We start from the raw sequence: 23,202 nt of genomic DNA, 5'->3' as shown, positions 1-23,202 counted from the left end.
CAACACTGTTAACTGGAGGATGGTATGTACCGGTATGGGACGGTGACATACTAGGTATGGACTAATTCCAACATTAAGTCCTACCTAATTTGGATTAAGGTATGGATTAATCATAAAGGTTAAGTCCATCATCTACATGTGTCATATCAGTTGTGAATTGAATGACCTACTGGAATTTCAGGATGGATTTGTTATACATATATCAGACCACTATACAGATGGATGGTATTGTATATTAGGAGGAGTACAGACTTTATATATATATTATATAGTGCCGTGGAATGAGCTTGAGTCTCATGACCATGGTTAGGGCGCGTATATCGCTTAGGATGGATAACTGGACATAGGTGTTGTTCCCTGGTAGGTTTGGGTACTCATGCCCACCCTAAGGTGCGTATTCGCATGTTGCCTTCTATTCAGGCTGAGACAAACCTACTGGACTAGCGAGCGTCCTATAGTGTGTACTATATACATATATGGACTACTCTAGATATTGTTGAGTCTTCCTAGGATGTATCTGCGTATCGGATTACTGTTTGGATTGTAGTAGATCAGGACTTGCATGTGGGCCTGACCCACTTCTTTATTTTTCAGGTGCTCATCAGTTTTAGGGTTAGAGTTTGGACGTGCAGAGCAGATACAGTTATTCATTCCTCCGATTATGTAGGAATCTTCTCTATGTTAGCTTTGGATTTTATTTTTATTATTTCAATATCTTTTGGAGAATTTTAATAAGGGGTCCAATGGATGGATTCCCAAGTTGTAAACTTATGGAGTTTTGGATTTTTGGATTTCAATATTTATATCTTAAGGATTTTCAGTTAGCACTCTACCAGCTTATTATTTTTTTTTATTTCTTATTTTATCTTGTATTCTATGTTCGGTTACATATTAATTATTTGACATCCCTCGGGTTTGGGCCTGGGCCTGATCAACCCGTGTCTCAGATCCGAGGGGTATCACAGTTGGTATCAGAACACTCCAGGTTCAAGTGTCTCTAGGATTCTATCGTATAAGACTTCCGCGTAGCGTTCTCTATTGTTTAGAGCTTAAGTTTAGGATTCATTGTATTCTTTACGGTTCAGTTTAATCGTGCTGATGTCTGTCTTTCTGTGTTGACAGAATGGCTGATGCAAGAACCAGACGGAACAATCGGCAACGAAGGGAAGCGGCCCGTAGGTAGCGTCAGGAGGATGAAGGTCAGTTTTATGAGGAGCAGGAGGAAGTTCAGCAGACTGGGGATCAGGGAGGAAATCCAGAGTTTCCTCCTCACTTTAATGACCTTATTGCTCGGGCTATAGAGGTAGGAGTAACAACTGCACTTCGAAATCAACCTCAGGTACAGCCGGCACCACTACCAGCACCAGTGGTTCAAACGGATTCTTGGGGAAAGGCTAGAAGCTCTTTCACAAAGGGGAGTCCACCTGTGTTCTCAGGCTCCACCGATGCGAGAGTAGCTCACTAGTGGAAGCAGGACATTGAGCGTCATCTTCGTTTGATTCAGTGCACGGAGCTTCAGAAGCAGATGCTTGCTACATTCAAGCTAGTTGGGGATGCACTACAGTAGTGGGAGTCAGTTACCACCCCAGAGGAGAGGATGACATTGACTTATGATGAGTTCAGTGCTCGCTTTGACGAGAAATATTTTCCCTATGCAGTCAGGGCAGCTATGAAGACCGAGTTTCTAAATCTGCAGCAGGGAAACATGACAGTGGCGGAGTATGAGCAGCAGTTCACATGCATGTCTCTCTTTACACCGGAAGAGGTGGATACAGAGGAAAAGAAGCGTAACAGTTTCGTTAAGGGACTGATGTGGTCTATCAAGAGAGCTATTACAGGTAGTCCAGCCTATACTACCTATGCTCAGGTGGTAGACGCCGCTCTACAACAGTATCAGTTAACTGTGGACATAAGACAGGCTCGTGGTGAGAAGCAGGGAGATAAAGACTCTACTAATCAGTCAGCTGAAAAGGGGAGTGGAAATGGTCACCGACAGAATGACAAAGGCCAGTTCCAGGGACAACAGCCTTGGAAGAACAAGGGTGGTTCAGATGCTTATCGGAATGGGGCACCTATTCAGAGGCAACAGAATGGGGGACCACAGGCAGGACAGGGTCAGCCACAGGCTAACCGACAGAGGAGGCCATTTGGTACTTTCCAGGGTAGTTGTTACACTTGTGGAGAGTATGATCATACCACCAGGAAGTGTCCTAAAGCAGGAAGGGGACAGGGACAGTATGTGCAGCAGGGACAGAGGGTGCCAGTGCCTCTACTAGCTTCATAAGTTCCACGGATTCAGGGACAGACACATCTGGCTTTACCGGCACCGCCGCAGACTCAGGGACAGGCACCATAACAGTTGCACTATGGCAGGGTGTATAACCCCAAGCCACAGGATGTTCAGGCACCTCAGACTATTGAGGGTAAGTTTCCTATTCATGGTTTACATGGACGTGTTTTATTTGATACGGGTGCTACACACTCATTTGTAGTTAGGGCTTTTGTTGCTTTATCTGGGATGAGGACGAGGGTATGCACTAGACCTCAGGGTATTTCTACACCATTGGGTGAAACAGCTATTTTACATGAGAGTGATGGGCTTGTGACACTAGATATTGGCAAACTCAGATTTCTAGCCAATCTATTGGTCCTGGACATGCACACTTATGATGTGATACTTGGGATGGATTGGTTGTCTCACTATCATGCCCAAGTTGATTATTTTGATAGATCTATTATTTTTACCATACCTGGTCAGGATATGTACGTAGTAGCTATGCCACGTTCTAAAGGGGGCGGTAGTACCTATTTGTTCCATGTGAAGGAGGAAAATGAAGAGGGGATTACTGTGCCATTGGATAATATACCGATTGTACAGGATTTTCCGGATGTATTTCAGGAGATTCCAGGGTTGCCACCTAGTCGAGAGATTGATTTTATGATAGACTTAGCTCCAGGCACTGCGCCTACTACTAGGGCACCCTATAGGATGGCACCGGTGGAGATGAGAGAGCTGAGGGATCAGATTCAGCAGCTACTCAGCCAGGGTTTTATTTGTAGGAGTATATTACCTTGGGGAGCACCGGTGCTATTTGTGAAGAAGAATGATGGTTCGCTTCGTCTATGTATAGATTACAGGGAGTTGAACAAGGTTACGATTCGTAACAAGTATCCTTTGCCCAGGATTGATGACTTGTTTGATCAATTAAGGGGAGCCACATACTTCTCCAAGATTAATCTGCGTTCTGGGTATCATCAGCTGAGGGTTAAGGAGCAGGATGTTCCTAAGACAGCATTTCTCACGAGATACGGTTCTTATGAATTTCGTGTTATGCCGTTTGGGACGACTAATGCACCTGCAGTATTCATGGACTTAATGAATAGAGTTTTCCGGGCTTATTTGGATCAGTTTGTTATTGTCTTTATTGATGACATCTTGATCTATTCTCGGTCGGAGGACGATCATGCTAGACATCTTCGCATAATCTTGCAAACGCTTCGTGAGCACCAGTTATATGCCAAGTTCGAGAAGTGTGAATTTTGGCAGCGGGAGGTGAAATTTCTGGGTCACGTGGTGTCAGAAAAGGGGATAGCAGTGGATCCGGCCAAGGTTTCAGCGGTGGTTGAGTGGGGACAGCCTACATCACCTACAGAGATTCAGAGTTTTCTCGGTCTGGCAGGATATTACAGGAGATTCATCCAGGGGTTCTCTAAGATAGCAGGACCACTCATTCATCTAACCAAGAAGGGTGTACAGTTCGTGTGGGGTGAACACTGTCAGCGAGCTTTTGATAAGCTGAAAAGGAAGCTAACTTCTGCACCGGTTCTGGCTACTCCACAGAGCGGGATAGAGTATCTTGTTTACACGGATGCTTCGTTGCAGGGTCTTGGATGTGTATTGATGCAGGAGGAGCCGCTGATTTCTTATAAATCTCGGAAACTTAAGCCTCATGAGCTTAATTATCCAACACATGATTTGGAGTTGGCAGCAGTGATCTTTGCCTTGCGTATTTGGAGGCATTATCTGTTGGGTGAGTCCTTCAGATTATTCAGTGATCACAAGAGTTTGTAGTACTTGGTCACTCAACGGGAGCTGAATATGAGACAGCACAGATGGTTGGAGTTTGTAAAAGACTATCATTTTTCAATACAAGTACCATCCAGAGAAAGCGAATGTGGTGGCGGATGCACTCAGTCGCCGACCTGTTGGTAGTCTTTCTGCTCTATTCACTACTGAGTGGAATGCTTTGAAGAATATAGATGAGTTGTCAGACACTTTTATGGCTTGCATGGTGGTTACACCTTCCATCATTCGCAAAGTTTTACAAGCACAACTCACCGATCAGCAGTGTGTCGACAAGGTTGCAGAGATAGCTTCCGGAGAGGTTCCATTGTACTATGTTGGGGCTGACGGAGGTTTAAGGTACAAGGGATGGTTAGTGGTACCTTCTGCTGATAATTTGAGGAAGGATGTGATGACTGAGACTCATCACTCTGAGTTCTCTGTTCATCCAGGAGGCGATAAGATGTATCAAGATATGAAGCGACAGTTTTGGTGGGCAGGTATGAAGAGGGACATTGCTCTTTTTGCTTCTCAGTGTAGTACTTATCAGATGGTTAAGATTGATCATCAGAGGCCACCAGGAGCTCTACAGCCACTACCAATTCCAGAGTGGAAATGGGAGAGCATATCTATGAATTTTGTAGAAGGGTTGCCAAATTCTTTCAAGGGGCATAATTCCATATGGGTCATTATGGATAGGTTGACCAAGTCAGCTCATTTCTTGCCTATTTGCACTGACTACACTTCGGAGCAGTTGGTGTAACGACCCACTCCACCACATGGTATGATATTGTCCGCTTTGGGCCTGAGCCCGCACGGTTTTGCTCTTGGGTTTCATCCCAAAAGGCCTCATACCAATTGAAGATGACACACTTACATATAAGCACTTCACCTTTCCTCTACCCAGGCGATGTGGGACTGTGCACCCGTAGCTCGCCAGTGTGGTAGCCTAACAGTGTCTCTCGCACCCGCCCACGGCACACCCGCCCACAGGGTCATCACAATCCACCCCCCTTGGAGGCCCGACATCCCCGTCGGCACATTTCCGGCTGGGTCAGGCTCTGATACCATTTGTGATACCCCTCGATTCTAGAGCCACGGGTGATCAAGTCCGAGCACAGAATACAAGGGATATCAAACAATTAATATTTAAACAAGCATTGGAATACAAGATGAATTAAAAATAAACAGATAAGCTGAAAGGAAAACTAAATAATAAATTCTTATTTAAAAATCCTCAAATAAATAATGATTAAAATTCCATAATAAAATCCTCCAATCTTCTGATACCAGTAATTAATTAAACTACAACTCGGGAATCCATACTGTGGACCCCTAATAATATCCTAACTGACATAACTGAATCGAAAAAATAATAAGTTACTAATGAAGAAGAGTCCTACGTAGAGTCGGAAGAATGAATGGCTGTCTCTGCTCGGCACGAACAATCTCTAAGACTGGAACTGACGAACACCTGAAAAATAATGGTAGGTCAGGCCCACATACAAGTTCTAATCTACTACATCCCAAACAGAGACCCGATACACGAAAAATAATGGTGGGTCAGGCCCACATACAAGTTCTAATCTACTACATCCCAAACAGAGACCCGATACACGTACACATCCTAATTAATTCAACAATAACTAAATAGTCCATATATAGATATATACACACACTAAAGGAACCTCACTAGACTATAGAGTTGTCTCAACCTGAATAGTAGGCAACATGCAAAACGCACATATAGTGGGCATGAGTACCTAGACCTACCAGGGTACACAACTATGCTATATCTAGCTACACATCCCTGGCAATATACGCACCCTAACCACTGATCCTGAGACTCAAGCTCATATCATGGTGTATAATTATATATTTAAAATCCGTCCTATCCAACATTAAAAAATAAACTATCCAATTATTATTTCAATACTATGTCATCCAACTATTCCGTTGACCTGACACGAATAAGTAGAACTTAACACTGTGGTTAATCCGTTCCCTTATTAAAAATAGGTAGGACTTAACTCTTACGTTAATCCGTCCCTACTATGCCCCCATCCCATAATGGTGCATTAATCCATATCATAATCAAGTTTCGAATCCAAGAAAAATGTCAGTAATGTTTACATATACTAATCCAAATAAATATGACACAAATTATATACACATCCTTTGTATTTACTTGAGCAAAAATATAAACTCTAAATAGCATGTATTTAATTTACATCATAGAACATTAAAATGCATCTCAGCTAAATTGTACATCACCATGTTCGAATTAAATTAATTTAAATCTAAACAATTGATTAAAATAATATAATCCAACAATATCTAATTAATTTATTCTTTTAAAATTAATTACATTCCATACTTAGCATGAAAACTTAAATCATGCATTCTAATTCTTAATGAATCTAATTAAATTAAATAAATATTTAACTCAGATCCATCAATCAATAATACTAATATTAATTTAATATTCTTGCATTAATCAGATTCACATACAACTTATTTAATGCAAAACCAATACTATTGTATTAAACTGACTTATACTTTATACAAATTTCGTTCTGCGTGTACACTTTATGAATAAAACAAATTTCAATTATAATTATATTATAAACTAGTTTATGTTAAAGTCATATCTTGCTACAAACAGATTGTTGCTTACAATTAATGCGTAGAATTCTAGAATGCAAAAGTGACCAAAACTGATGGTTACTTCTTTTTTCGGCGTGCCAAATTTACAAAGAAAATTTAGTTTTGAATTCTTATATACTTCATTCATAAACTGATTAATGGAAACATATCTAGTTGACCTCGTTCGGCGTGTATACAAGGAACCACACAGATTCGTATATATATATATAACTGGTGCATGCCAATTTGATTCATGCTAATGCTAAAAGAAATTCCTCGTGACGCGTGCATGAAGTAAACAAACAGAAATTCTAATTAACATTACATTACAATCTGTTTGTTTGTTTTTTTTTTTTCAAAAACAACTATCAATGGCTTCCTTGTTCGGCGCGTGTGAATCAACTCTAATTCCATCTGAATTATATAAATTACTCTATACTAAACCCATAATATATTACAACATAATTAAAACCCAAACTATAATACAACACATGAAAATTTAATTTATCAAAATATGAAAATTATTTCAAACCCATTAGTAAAACACATGAACTGAATTTTTCAAATAAATTTATATAATTAGATTCAATTAATTTATTTAAAGAACCTAGAATTAATCTAACATGCATAGGGTATGAATCAAAGGAGAAGAGAAGAATTAAAACTTGCCTTTAGGGATTAGATAAAAACTCTAACCTCCTTCTTCCTTTTCTCTTCCTTCCTCTTCCTTCTTTCTCTCTCTAAAATATAGTACGTAATATATTTTCTAACCTCTTTCACAACCCTATAATTATATATTTATAGTCAAATAAAATAACACTAATCCTTTTCCCAATCCAAGCCAAACTAATAATAAAAATAAAATAAAATCTAAATACTAAAAAGGTAACTAAAATATATGGTACGTATAATCTATGTGTAATCCTTTTTATATGTAATATATAAATATATATGACTTTCCTTATATATATATATATATATTTATTTATTTATTAAATATACATATACATGGGTAATTATCCGTACCCATTAAACCCCTTATCCAAGTAGTCCATGGAGCCCAATTAGTTGGTCCATTACTACTATCCATATCCAATTCCCTAAAAATATTAAAATAAAAATAAAATAAAACAATTAAATTCCTAAATAAATACACATCATCACACACAATTTCATTTAAACAATTAAATCAATTAACACATTTAGCCAAGAAATCAACTAAATAATTAAATGCAATTAAAATAATTTTTTTAAAAAAAAATACCGAGACTATCCTTTTAAAATCAGGGGTATTACATTCTTCCCCCCTAACAAAGGTGTTCGTCAGTTCCAGTCTTAGAGATTGTTCGTGCCGAGCAGAGACAGCCATTCATTCTTCCGACTCTACGTAGGACTCTTCTTCATTAGTAACTTATTATTTTTTCGATTCAGTTATGTCAGTTAGGATATTATTAGGGGTCCACAGTATGGATTCCCGAGTTGTAGTTTAATTAATTACTGGTATCAGAAGATTGGAGGATTTTATTATGGAATTTTAATCATTATTTATTTGAGGATTTTTAAATAAGAATTTATTATTTAGTTTTCCTTTCAGCTTATCTGTTTATTTTTAATTCATCTTGTATTCCAATGCTTGTTTAAATATTAATTGTTTGATATCCCTTGTATTCTGTGCTCGGACTTGATCACCCATGGCTCTAGAATCGAGGGGTATCACAGTTGGCGAGGCTTTACATTTCAAAAATTGTGAAGCTACATGTCATTCCATTGTCTATTATATCGGACAGGGATTCGAGCTTTGTATCTGGATTTTGGAAGAGTTTTCAGCAGGCTTTAGGTACGGAGTTACACCTTAGTACTACTTATCATCCTCAGACTGACGGACAGACTGAGAGGGTGAATCAGATTATGGAAGATATGCTTCGGTCGTGTGTTCTAGATTTCAAGGGCCACTGGGAGGACTATTTGCCACTTGTGGAGTTTGCTTATAACAATAGTTTCTAGAAGACTATTGGGATGGCACCTTCTGAGGCGTTATACGGTCGACCGTGTCGATCACCTGTTTGTTGGATGGAGGTTGGAGAGAAACGATTCTTAGGTCCTGAGTTCATCAAGGATACCTCTGAAAAGATTGCTCTTATTCGAGATCGCATGCGTACTACCCAAAGTAGGCAGAAGAGCTATGCTGATCTTCGCACTCGTGCTTTGGAGTTTCGGGTTGGGGATCAGGTTCTTCTCAAAGTATCTCTTATGAAGGGTGTTATGCGCTTTGGGAAGAAAGGGAAGTTGTCTCCGCGGTTTGTCGGTCCATTCATGATTACGGATCGAGTTGGAGCTGTTGCTTATCGGTTGGCACTGCCGGATAATTTGGACCGCGTACATAACGTATTCCATGTGTCCATGTTGTGGCAATTTCTACGAGATGAGGATCTGTATCAGTATATCGATGTTGGGGAGATTGAGTTGCAGCCGGATACAACTTATTTGGAGCCACCGTGTCGTATTGTCGACCGTCGGGATCAAATCCTTCGTAACAAGGTTATTCCATTGGTTCGTGTTCAGTGGAATCATCACAATGAGGCTGAGTCCACTTGGGAACGGGACGATGTTATTCGCTCCCAGTTTCCTGAAATATTGGAAGAAGGTAAGAGCGAATTCCAAGGACGGAATTCCTTTTGTTAGAGTTGAAGAATGTAATACCCCTAGTTTAAAAGGATATTCCTGGGTTTTTATTTTATTATTTAACTGCTTTTCATTTGATTATATGTGATTATTTTATTTGATTATGTGTGATTATTTTATTTGATTATGTGTGATTAGTTGAATTAATTGATTTAATTTGATTATTTAATAGCAATTATTTGTTTAAGTGTTTTAATTAGTTGATTGACTTAATTGTCTTATTTAAATGTTTTTTTTTTTTAATTGCTTGATTATTTGAGTTAACTGTTTTAATTATTTATTTGGCGTTAATTTCATTAAATTGTGTTATTTGGTTAATTACCTGATAGAATTGTTATTAATTAATTGTTTTCATTTTTTTTTAATTTATTTACTTATCGTAAGTTAGGTTTAAAATTTACATGGGTAGCCGACGTTGATTATAACCTAGGTAATTATGGGCCGAGTTATATCTTTATGGACTTAGGGTTATCAGGATTCACCTATAAATATAAGCATCTCGGGGTTTAGGGTTTTAGAAAACTAAGTCAAATTCTGTAAAAACAGAGAGACCTTGAGATACAGAGAGCAACTGAATCTTTTGTGAGACAAGATACAAAGAGAACCTTAAAAGATTAAAGGAGGGATTCAAGGAGGAGTTTGGGACTGAATTAGGAGCAGTAGAGGTAGTTTAGCATAACCGACGTTGCTGGATTTGATAGAGACGACGGTTAGAGATTTTAATCTAAAGTCTCAAAAGCAAGTCTTGTTCTTCTCTATCTCTTTAATCTGTGTTCTGTGCATGTTTAGGAAGACTCCAGGAATTAAACTAAGGCTTAATTATAATCTTTATGCATGTTTAATTAATGTTTAAACTCATGAAATTTAACCTGTTCTTCGTTATTTCAGAAAGATAGTAAAGAAACTGTAGTTCTGTAACCTTGCTCCGTTATGTAGTGTTTTGTTTTCAATTTAAGTTTGATGGTATATCATTGTTTTATAATCAATCTGGAACTGAATTAGACCTTAGAACATGCACTAAAAGTTTACTACAAGAACTAGTACTCACAGAAATCAGAGAAGACGATGAAACGGACGAAGCTGCTAAGGGGAAAAGGGAGCAGGCTCTGAAAAACACTTAGAGCCGGCTCCTAGAAGGTAGAGCCGGCTCTAGGATATTGTGGAGCCGGCTTTAATGAGCCTAGAGCCGGCTTTGAAGAAAAGAAGAGCAGGCTCTTTTAATTTCTAGAGCCTACTCTCTCTTAAACTGTCCAGAAATTGCATTTTGTGGTCCGTTTGTCTAAGGTTTGATTTTTTTTTTAAAATTAATTGAAAGCTACTGAAGGTTGAGACTTAAGTTTTAAAACTTATAAAAGTGTTGGGGAACATGCCTACATTCGAATAATGAGGATGGAATTAATCCGAGCTTAGATAGAAAACTGGTAGGAGGATGAATGGAAATTAAATTTCTATTGTTTACTGATTTTCGAATTTTGCTTCCTCTGCCAAATCTTAAACTGCTAATCATGTTTATGTTGTGATACAAGCATATAGAAGTATAGTCAAATGTATGCATGGATGGAATTAACTGATCGTGTAAACGGGATATAGATTGCATCAGTTATGGTAATGGTTGGATAAGTAAATTTCATGTCTTTGTTTATTATTTAACGGACTGTAATTTGGATTTCTTGGTTTAATACTGTCTAAATTATATTTACACAGTTTTCTAAGCATAGTAAATTCTTGGAATTAGCTATGTTTGGTTGGAAGTAAATTGATATAACAAATCAGTTAATTTTATCAATTAGTGGACTTGTTGCATGATGTAAATGCTATGTTTTATAAATAACAAATTTAATGGTTGGAATATAATTTTTAGGCCTGGACTGAATGCCTAAGTTTTATAATTATGGATTAATTTGGTTTGTGCATAATTTGGGAGTTGGGTTGATGACTATCTAGTACTGTTTTATCAACACTGTTAACTGGAGGATGGTATGTACCGGTATGGGACGGTGACATACTAGGTATGGACTAATTCTAACATTAAGTCCTACCTAATTTGGATCAAGGTATGGATTAATCATAAAGGTTAACTCCATCATCTACATGTGTCATATCAGTTGTGAATTGAATGACCTACTGGAATTTCAGGATGGATTTTTTATACATATATCAGACCACTATACAGATGGATGGTATTGTATATTAGGAGGAGTACGGACTTTATATATATATATTATATGGTGCCGTGGAATGAGCTTGAGTCTCATGACCATGGTTAGGGCCCGCATATCGCCTAGGATGGATAACTGGACATAGGTGTTGTTCCTTGGTTGGTTTGGGTACTCATGCCCACCCTAGGGTGCGTATTCGCATGTTGCCTTCTATTCAGGCTGAGACAAACCTACTGGACTAGCGAGCGTCCTATAGTGTGTACTATATACAGATATGGATTACTCTAGATATTGTTGAGTCTTCCTAGGATGTATCTGGGTATCAGATTACTGTTTGGATTGTAGTAGATCAGGACTTGCATGTGGGCCTGACCCACTTCTTTATTTTTCAGGTGCTCATCAGTTTCAGGGTTAGAGTTTGGACGTGTAGAGCAGATACAGCTATTCATTCCTCCGATTATGTAGGAATCTTCTCTATGTTAGCTTTGGATTTTATTTTTAATATTTCAGTATCTTTTGGAGAATTTTAATAAGGGGTTCAATGGATGGATTCCCGAGTTGTAAACTTATGGAGTTTTGGATTTTTGGATTTCAATATTTATATCTTAAGGATTTTCAGTTATCACTCTACCAGCTTATTATTTTTTTTATTTCTTATTTTATCTTGTATTCTGTGTTGGTTACATATTAATTGTTTGACATCCCTTGGGTTTGGGCCTGGGCCTGATCAACCCGTGTCTCGGATCCGAGGGGTATCACAGTTGGTATCAGAACACTCCAGGTTCAAGTGTCTCTAGGATTCTATCGTATAAGACTTCTGCGTAACGTTCTCTATTGTTTAGAGCTTAAGTTTAGGATTTATTGTATTCTTTACGGTTCGGTTTAATCGTGCTGATGTCTGTCTTTCTGTGTTGACAGAATGGCTAATGCAAGAACCAGATGGAACAATCGGCAACGAAGGGAAGCGGCCCGTAGGCAGCGTCAGGAGGATGAAGGTCAGTTTTATGAGGAGCAGGAGAAAGTTCAGCAGACTGGGGATCAGGGAGGAAATCCAGAGTTTCCTCCTCACCTTAATGACCTTATTGCTCTGGCTATAGAGGCAGGGGTAACAGCTGCACTTCAGAATCAACCTCAGGTACAGCCGGCACCACTACCAGCACCAGTGGTTCAAATGGATTCTTGGGGAAAGGCTAGGAGCTCTTTCACAAAGGGGAGTCCACCTGCGTTCTCAGGCTCCACCGATGCGAGAGTAGCTCACCAGTGGAAACAGGACATTGAGCGTCATCTTCATTTGAATCAGTGCACGGAGGTTCAGAAGCAGATGCTTGCTACATTCAAGCTAGTTGGGGATGCACTACAGTGGTGGGAGTCAGTTACCACCCCAGAGGAGAGGATGACATTGACTTATGATGAGTTCAGTGCTCGCTTTGACGAGAAATATTTTCCGTATGCAGTCAGGGCAGCTATGAAGACCGAGTTTCTAAATCTGCAGCAGGGAAACATGACAGTGGCGGAGTATGAGCAGCAGTTCACACGCTTGTCTCTCTTTACACCGGAGGAGGTGGATACAGAGGAGAAGAAGTGTAACAGTTTCGTTAAGGGACTAATGTGGTCTATCAAGAGAGCTATTACAGGTAGTCCAGCCTATACTACCTATGCTCAGGTGGTAGACGCCGCTCTACAACAGTATCAGTTGACTGTGGACATCAGATAGGCTCATGGTGAGAAGCGGGGAGATAAAGACTCTACTAATCAGTCAGCTGAAAAGAGGAGTGGAAATGGTCACCGGCAGAATGACAAAGGCCAGTTCTAGGGACAACAGCCTTAGAAGAAGCACAAGGGTGGTTCAGATGCTCACCGGAATGGGGCACCTATTCAGAGGCAACAGAATGGGGGACCACAGGCAGGACAGGGTCAGCCACAGGCTAACCGACAAAGGAGGCCATTTGGTACTTTCCAGGGTAGTTGTTACACTTGTGGAGAGTATGGTTATACCACCAGGCAGTGTCCTAAAACAGGACGGGGACAGGGACAGGGACAGCATGTGCAGCAGGGACAGAGGGTGCCAGTGCCTCTACCAGCTCCACAGGTTCCACGGATTCAGGGACAGACACATCTGGCTTTACCGGCACCGCCGTAGACTCAGTGACAGGCACCACAACAGTTGCACTATGGCAGGGTGTATAACCCCAAGCCACAGGATGTTCAGGCACCTCAGACTATTGAGGGTAAGTTTCCTATTCATGGTTTACATGGACATGTTTTATTTGATACGGGTGCTACACACTCATTTGTAGCTAGGACTTTTGTTACTTTATCAGGGATGAGGACGAGGGTATGCACTAGACCTCAGGGTATTTCTACACCATTGGGTGATACAGCTATTTTACATGAGAGTGATGGGCCTGTAACACTAGATATTGGCAAACTCAGATTTTTAGCCAATCTATTGGTCCTGGACATGCACACTTATGATGTGATACTTGGGATGGATTGGTTGTCTCACTACCATGCCCAAGTTAATTGTTTTGATAGATCTATTATTTTTACCATACCTGGTCAGGATATGTACGTAGTAGCTATGCCACGTTCTAAAGGGGACGGTAGTACCTATTTGTTCCTTGTGGAGGAGGAAAATGAGGAGGGGATTACTGTGCCATTGGATAATATACCGATTATACAGGATTTCCCGGATGTATTTCAGGAGATTCCAGGGTTGCCACCTAGTCGAGAGATTGATTTTGTGATAGACTTAGCTCCAGGCACTGCGCCTACTGCTAGGGCACCCTATAGGATGGCACCGGTGGAGATGAGAGAGCTGAGGGATCAGATTCAGCAGCTATTCAGCCAGGGTTTTATTCGTTGGAGTACATCACCTTGGGGAGCACCGGTGCTATTTGTGAAGAAGAATGATGGTTCGCTTCGTCTGTGTATAGATTACAGGGAGTTGAACAAAGTTACGATTCGTAACAAGTATCCTTTGCCCAGGATTGATGACTTGTTTGATCAATTAAGGGGAGCCACATACTTCTCCAAGATTGATCTGCGTTCTGGGTATCATCAGCTGAGGGTTAGGGAATAGGATGTTCCTAAGACAGCATTTCTCACGAGATATGGTTCTTATGAATTTCGTGTTATGCCGTTTGGGACGACTAATGCACCTGCAGTATTTATTGACTTAATGAATAGAGTCTTCCAGGCTTATTTGGATCAGTTTGTTATTGTCTTTATTGATGACATCTTGATCTATTCTCGGTCGGAGGACGATCATGCTATACATCTTCGCATAGTCTTGCAGACGTTTCGTGAGCACCAGTTATATGCCAAGTTCGAAAAGTGTGAATTTTGGCAGCGGGAGGTGAAATTTCCGGGTCACGTGGTGTCAGAAAAGGGGATAGCAGTGGATCCGGCCAAGGTTTCAGCGGTGGTTGAGTGGGGACAGCCTACATCACCTACAGAGATTTGGAGTTTTCTCGGTCTGGCAGGATATTACAGGAGATTCATCCAGGGGTTCTCCAAGATAGCAGGACCACTCACTCATCTGACCAAGAAGGGTGTACAGTTCGTGTAGGGTGAACACTGTCAGTGAGCTTTTGATAAGGTAAAAAGGAAGCTGACTTCTGCACCGGTTCTGGCTACTTCACAGAACGGGATAGAGTATCTTGTTTACACGGATGCTTCGTTGCAGGGTCTTGGATGTGTATTGATGCAGGAGGAGTGGCTGATTTCTTATGGATCTCGGAAACTTAAGCCTCATGAGCTTAATTATCCAACACATGATTTGGAGTTGGCAGCAGTGGTCTTTGCCTTGCGTATTTGGAGGCATTATCTGTTGGGTGAGTCCTTCAGATTATTCAGTGATCACAAGAGTCTGCAGTACTTGTTCACTCAGCGGGAGCTGAATATGAGACAGCGCAGATGGTTGGAGTTTGTAAAAGACTATTATTTTTCTATACAAGTACCATCCAGGGAAAGCGAATGTGGTGGCGGATGCACTCAGTCGCCGACATGGTTGGTAGTCTTTTTGCTCTATTCACTACTGAGTGGAATGCTTTGAAGAATGTAGATGAGTTGTCAGACACTTTTATGGCTTGCATGGTGGTTACACCTTCCATCATTCGCAAGGTTTTACAAGCACAACTCACCGATCAGCAGTGTGTCGACAAGGTCGCAGAGATAGCTTCCGGAGAGGTTCCATTCTACTATGTTGGGGCTGACGGAGGTTTAAGGTACAAGGGACGGTTAGTGGTACCTTCTGCTGATAATTTGAGGAAGGATGTGATGACTGAGACTCATCACTCTGAGTTCTCTGTTCATCCAGGAGGCGATAAGATGTATCAAGATATGAAGCGACAGTTTTGGTGGGCAGGTATGAAGAGGGACATTGCTCTTTTTGTTTCTCAGTGTAGTACTTATCAGATGGTTAAGATTGATCATCAGAGGCCGCCAGGAGCTCTACAGCCACTACCAATTCCGAAGTGGAAATGGGAGAGCATATCTATGGATTTTGTGGAAGGGTTGCCAAATTCTTTCAAAGGGCATAATTCCATATGGGTCATTGTGGATAGGTTGACCAAGTCAGCTCATTTCTTGCCTATTTGCACTGACTACACTTCGGAGCGGTTGGCGAGGCTTTACATTTCAAAGATTGTGAAGCTACATGGCATTCCATTGTTTATTATATCGGACAGGGATTCGAGCTTTGTATCTGGATTTTGGAAGAGTTTTCAGCAGGCTTTAGGTACGGAGTTACACCTTAGTACTGCTTATCATCCTCAGACTGACGGATAGACTGAGAGGGTGAATCAGATTATGGAAGATATGCTTCGGTCGTGTGTTCTGGATTTCAAGGGCCACTGGGAGGACTATTTGCCACTTTTGGAGTTTGCTTATAACAATAGTTTCCAGAAGACTATTGGGATGGCACCTTTTAAGGCGTTATACGGTCGATCGTGTCGATCACCTGTTTGTTGGATGGAGGTTGGAGAGAAACGATTCTTAGGTCCTGAGTTCATCAAGGATACCTCTGAAAAGCGGCTGACTTCACCATTCTCAATAAATCTGACATTTCCGGTTTCAACAATTCTCATACTATGTTTAGAATAGTAAAACTTGTACCCTTTAGATTATAGGTAACAAGAAATTACCTGACATACTTCTAACCATATCCATAAGAGTACGATTACGCCTTTCAGATACATGTTTCTGCTGTGACATATATAGCAAAGTGTATTGAGCACAAATACCATACATTTCAAGGAATTTAGCAAACAGTTAGAGTTTAACCCGTTTCATCATACTTTTCATAATATTCACCAACTCTATATGATCTTATGATTTTCACTTTTCTATCTAGTTATTTTTCAACCTCATTTATGTATACTTCAAGAGTACCCACTGCTTGAGATATTTCATGCAACAAATAGATTTATCCATAACATGAAAAATTAACTATAAAGGCGATAAAATACTTTTTTTCACCAAAAGATGGAACATCAGAAGGTCCATAAATGTCTGTGTAAATAATTTCAAGAAGCTCTGTATTTCTTGTGACTCATTTCTTTGTGTGTTTGGTTTGTTTACCCTTAATACAATTCACACACACAACACAACCAGTAAAGTCTAGATTTAATAGAATCGCATCATTTACTAATTTTGCTAACCTTTCACTAAATATTATCCAGTCTTTTATACCACAAGATAAATGAATTTTCATTAATTGAGTTACGCTTAATTCTAACATTTGATGCAAGGTCAAAAGTATTTTAATAAAGGGCAAATTTCGTAAAACCCACAATACTTTCAATTTTTGATCATAAAACCCCAACCAGTTTCTAAAAACCCCTATACTTTTAAAAAGTGTTCACATTGCCCCAATATCCGTATCCGACCCGTTAATTGAGCTGTGAAATGACAAATTTGACCTTACCATTTAATATTAAATTAAAAACTGAAAATTATTTTTTTAAATTACTAAAATACCCTTCAAATCTTCTTCTTCTTCACCCTATTCTCTCTCTCTAAAACAGACCATCTACTGTCAATAAACTACTGACCACGCCCGGAACCCTATGCTTACTAATTCCAAATCAATCTTTCTCCAATCCATTCCTTTCTGTTGAAGCAAAACTTCCCTGGGCTTAGCATCACCAAAAGGGTTCACCTTTGGCCTTGATTTCACTGACTGTTCTATCCCCTACAATGCTGGACCCTCTGACCGACTTGATTGCACACTTGAAGGCCTGCTAGACTGGGAACTCGTAGGTCTGTTGGTTTTCTTTGCCTCAATTGCCAAGTCAAGCTTTTTCCAGTCCAAACCCTCCTCAGCCAAAATATCTTCCCTCGGCTGTGCAAACCCAAATGGGTTCGACTTATTCATTCTTACCACTGGCTCAACTTTATCTCCCTCACCCCTGGCGGTTCCAAAACCAAACGGCAGTGCTCCAGCTCCCCATCCTCCTTGTGCAATCCTCCCCTGGTCTAACGATCTGGTTCTGGACCGGAATTACGAAAACCCGAACCAAAAGTTGAAGATCTTGCAGGCATTGGCTTCTTCACAGATGCCCAATTATCAACTTCGTCAGCCCTAGACATGCCTCTTACCTCCACACCACCACCACCACCACCAAGCTACCTGTATCGAAGGACGGTAGAGATTTCTTCCCCGATGCCCAATTATCGACCTCATCAGCTCTCGAAGGTTGATCAAAATCCGAAACCCTAAAAGGCAGACCCCAACGATCGTCATCAAATCCACCACTGTAAGATCTCCGATTACTTCCCCAAGTATTATCACCATCTCCGTCTCGATCCCGCATACGACCCGGTCCTCCACCGTACCGGCCATAAGACGAGAAACCCCTGCCGAGCCGGCCGGACTGCGTTTCTTCTGCAGACCGCTCCTTCGGCCCGATTGGAAGCCTGAACATCTTGTCCGGCGTCAAACCTTTGTAATCAAATGCCGGTTCTGGGCGTTGCATCGTGAACTCCTGCAAGCTTATATTCTTCTTCTTCGGCTTGGTGCTCACCGCATCCCTCAATCTCGGAAAGCTCTTCGAATCCCCACCACCCGCCGCCGCAGAAGCGGCGGCCACCGCCTTCTTCTCCGCTTGTTCCCTATTTAAGGGTTTTTTTGTAATTTAATAAAAAAAAAAATTTATTTTTTAATTTAATATTAAATGGTAAGTTCAAATTTGTCATTTCACAGCCCAATTAACGGGTCGGATACGGATATTGGGACAATGTGAACACTTTTTAAAAGTATAGGGGTTTTTAGAAACAGGTTGGGGTTTTATGATCAAAAAATGAAAGTATTGGGGGTTTTACGAAATTTGCCCTTTAATAAATAAACTATCAAGTTTGAATTTAAAGAAATCATCAAAAGAATAATACAACTCATAAATTAGAATTTCTTGAATAAACATCATTATCAAATTTAAAGAAAAAACCATTAAAATAAAATTTTTGATATAAAATCAAACTATGCGAAATTGAAGAAATATAAAGAATTTAAAACAATTTCAATAAAATTCTTTATCTAAGACTAAACAAAATATCTCAATGGTTTCAACAAAAAAAAATTTCAATTCTCATAAATAAGAAATTCTCATTTGAATTTATGGTTTAGGCCATAAGAAACCTTTACATCTTTTAGAAACATAAACATTAGTACTTAAGTCAACCTATCATGTCTTAGAATGAATATTAATAAGTAATTCGCAATATACAAAAGTCAAAGGGCTTGCATTTCTTTTTGAATCATTCTTTATGCTTTATGTAATCTTTCTAAAAGTATTCAATACATAAATGACATTTTTGTATTATTACATTCCTTTCTTTTAATAGATTAATCAAAGTCTTTTATTTTTGGGTGTTGCTCACTTAATGTCCTTTCAAGCTTCTTCCCAAATTTCTTTATAATTTCTTGAGTCATGAGATGAATATAATGATTATCTTGTTGCTTAACACTTGACTCCTCCTAATTTAACATAATGATCAATTCTTTCACTTTCCACTTGTCTTAATAGTGTTAATTCGAAATGACCTATACTGAGTAAACAAGAAATTGAAAATAAATTAAATAAGAAAATTATGATCCACAATCATCCATAAGATTCTCAATTTTGCAGCAATAGTAGTCATCTAAAAATATGCTTATGCATGATACGAGTACCAACAAAAATACATAGTAGTGTTATCAAAAAATAATTTTTGTTTTAGATATTTATCTACAATACGAAAGCATTTTTATAATTAAATATTCATTAGCACTATACTATCACTATAGGGAACAATTATTCGCATAACCATAATGCTTAATCTGTTCGATCTCTCCCAACCTTTATGGAGAATATTTTCTTCCTCGTTGTCTTTATCAATATGACAACAGGTTTCTCAATTTAAAATACTAAATTAAGATTTAACACACCTAAATTTTGAACTTAACTTACCAATTCCATTATCAAAAGTTAGTCTTATTGAAAATCAGAATAGATGTAGCATGCGAATTAAGAGATGTAATAAAACAAACATAATAAGATAAAATGCTTACAAAAATAATACTTTGAGTTAACATGTATATATGACTTAAAATATAAATATAATGTATAACTATAGTATCCCTTTGGGTGGCAACTATAAAATACTAATAATGATACTTATTGATATTTATATCATACCTTCATTGGTAATGCATTATTTAATTAAACAAATAAGTTACCTTTGAATATCATATTCCTATCCAATTAAAAATACATACAACTCCTTAATTTTTATTTAATCACTTAAAAATCAATTCCCTTTGGGGAATTATTTCTTATAATTAAAAAAAAAAAAAAAAACTCAATATTTATGAATATCACAAAAAATCATAAGCATCGTAATTCATGAAATATTGCAATTATGTCTACGACTAAAATTAATATCCATCAACCATTATGGTTGGGCCACTTTGATAGCTACCAATATTTACATAATATGCATATTAAGTTAGCTAGTTACTAATTCATCATTAATTATGTTTACTACTAAAATTTAATATTCATCAATCATCATAGTATGACACTTTGGCAGTTACCAACCCTCACATAATATGAATATTAAATTATTTAGTGACATTTTTATCATTAAGTTATATTTACTACTAAAATTAATATTCATCAACCATTATAGTTAGACCACTTTGGTAGCTACTAACTCTCACATAATATAAATATTAAATTAGCTAATAACTAATTAATCATTAATTTACCCATTTAACATTATACTTACATACTCATCCAAGTTTAGGTAAGTTCAATCCTAAAAACTTAATAGTCCGAAAATTCAATAAAAATATCATTTTACTGTATATATAAAATAAAGCATATATATTTTTTTTTATTTCGAACTTGGACATTATAATTGAATTAATTTAAAATTAATTTTCCTTCATGTATGTATGTTTGGATACAAAACAATAAATTATTTGTATGTCCAATAATATTCAATTAAATTTCTAGACTTACACATTATTTCAGAAATTTATATTTTAATGAAATAAATAAATACATGTATTTTATTAATCAATAATTTTTTAATTTTTTAAATAATTAATAAAATAGAATCTGTATAATCATCCAACAATAATTGATATACAGACAAGACTTTATTAATGGAATCAAAAACATTAGCACATTCAGATATATACATACATATATATATATATATATATATATATATATATATACATACATATATATATTTGTTCCTGAAGTACAAGTTTATAACACAACCTCACAGAAGCAAGAATCTATGACAATACCCTTGTACTTCACAAATAGTCCAGACCAAATAAATAAATAAATAAACATATATTGCACACCGATTACAAAAAACTAAATTGTATGTAGTACAAATATTTAATTTTATTTTAAATTTGTATATATATTATTTATGCAAACTTTAGTGGAAAATAACGAGTCCCAAAACCATAAGATCTTATACCACATGTAAACTTTAATTATTCGTACAAATCATTAATCACAAATACACATAAATCCCAAAATCTTAGAACTTCATTATTCTCGCATTCCTATAACGCATAAATAAATAGTTAGATATAAATACCTCGATCTGTAATTGCAAATCTCATTGAGATCAAGTCCAACTTCGCGAACCTTTAACAACAAACTATGCTACAACTCCAAACAATTGACAAAGCGTAGAAACTGATTTATCTCTCTTAACATTTTGCACACATAAACATTATACCTGATGTTTTCATTAGCGTACATAATTGATGGGATATATGCACTTTTATAAAGACAAAGAGATGATCAGTTTTCCTTTTAGTAACCTTAATTTCACTTTCCATCAAAGTAAAGAATAAATAGGAAACCGCTTCTCCAATAATTAATTACCATAAAAGTAATTAATTTATAAGTTGACCAAATAATATAATTTTAATCTGATATCTATTTACTTAATCATTAATTAAAGAAATATATCACATGTCCAAATCATGTGGACCACACAATTAATAAATAATCTTACAAAACACCCCTGGAAGAATATCAGGCAACCGAGATATAGGCCTCAACTTGTCATGGTCCTCCTCATACCGTTCTTCCAACAGCTCACCGGCATCAATGTCACCATGTTTTACGCTCATGTTCTTTTCAAGATACTCGGACTTGGTAGCGATGCCTTCCTTATGAGTGTTGTCATAACTGGCATTGTTAATGTCTTTGCTATATTGGTGTCAATCTTCTGTGTCGACAAGTTCGGGAAAAGGGTATTGTTCCTTCAAGGTGGCATTCAGATGCTCATTTGCCAGGTATCTATCTATCTGAAAGATTTATATGAGCGAGGACTGACATTATGATGATGTCATATCATATCAGTCCTTACATAAAATTAATTGGATGTGTCTACTGTCAGACTCTCTATTATTCTCTATGAATTAACATACATTATTTCATTATGGGTTGTTAAAGGAGCCATTATAGGAAAAGAGTTTGGAGTTGGTGAAGTAGAAAGCATCAGCAAAGCGGCTGGCGATTTTGCATTGGTGTTTATATGTTTATACGTAGTTGGATTCGCCTGGTCTTATGGTGCATTGGGATGGTTGCTACCGAGTGAGATCTTTCCACTTGAGATTCGATCAGCTGGGCAGTCCATCAACGTCTCCATGAACATGTTCTTCACCTTCACTATAGCTCAGTGCTTCCTCTCTATGCTCTGCAACTTTAAGTTCGGCCTCTTCTTCTTCTCTGCCGGATTCTTGTTCATAATGACTGTTTTTGCCTACTTCTTCTTGCCTGATCGAGACTAAGAACATCCCCATCGAAGACATGAACAGAGTGTGGAAGGCACATTGGTTCTGGGGAAAATATATCCCGGACGATGAGCCTATCCCCAAAGAGATTTGCTAATTTTAGTTTTGTCTGTAAGTCCTCAAGTAGGTTATTATATAATTGAGGATAATTCACAAGAAAGGACATGCACATACTATGTGACAGAAACCTACTTTAACACTGCAATTATGTAATTGATTTTATTTACCAGGAAAATAAATAAATAAATAATTGTACTCGTAAGCTTTACCTTTCTAATAGCACATTTTCCCCTGATTTCTGAACTTCTTTCCCATTTTTAAAGACAATCAAAGCC

The 23,202-nt window shown here is 38.1% G+C and overlaps 1 pseudogene; it reads left to right on the top strand.

Annotated features, from left to right (window-relative positions):
* LOC132278182 (sugar transport protein MST6-like) overlaps positions 1–22,964 on the top strand; it is a 38,252-nt pseudogene extending 15,288 nt beyond the window's left edge.
* The last annotated feature ends 238 nt before the right edge of the window (positions 22,965–23,202 follow it).

This window comes from Cornus florida, unplaced genomic scaffold, assembly GCF_030987335.1.
Source record: "Cornus florida cultivar Cherokee Brave unplaced genomic scaffold, ASM3098733v1 CherokeeBrave_3.0.0_Hap2_Chr10, whole genome shotgun sequence".
Lineage (NCBI taxonomy): Eukaryota > Viridiplantae > Streptophyta > Magnoliopsida > Cornales > Cornaceae > Cornus > Cornus florida.
The sequence above is the reverse complement of the archived record's forward strand: the minus strand, read 5'-3'. Positions and strand labels throughout refer to the sequence as shown.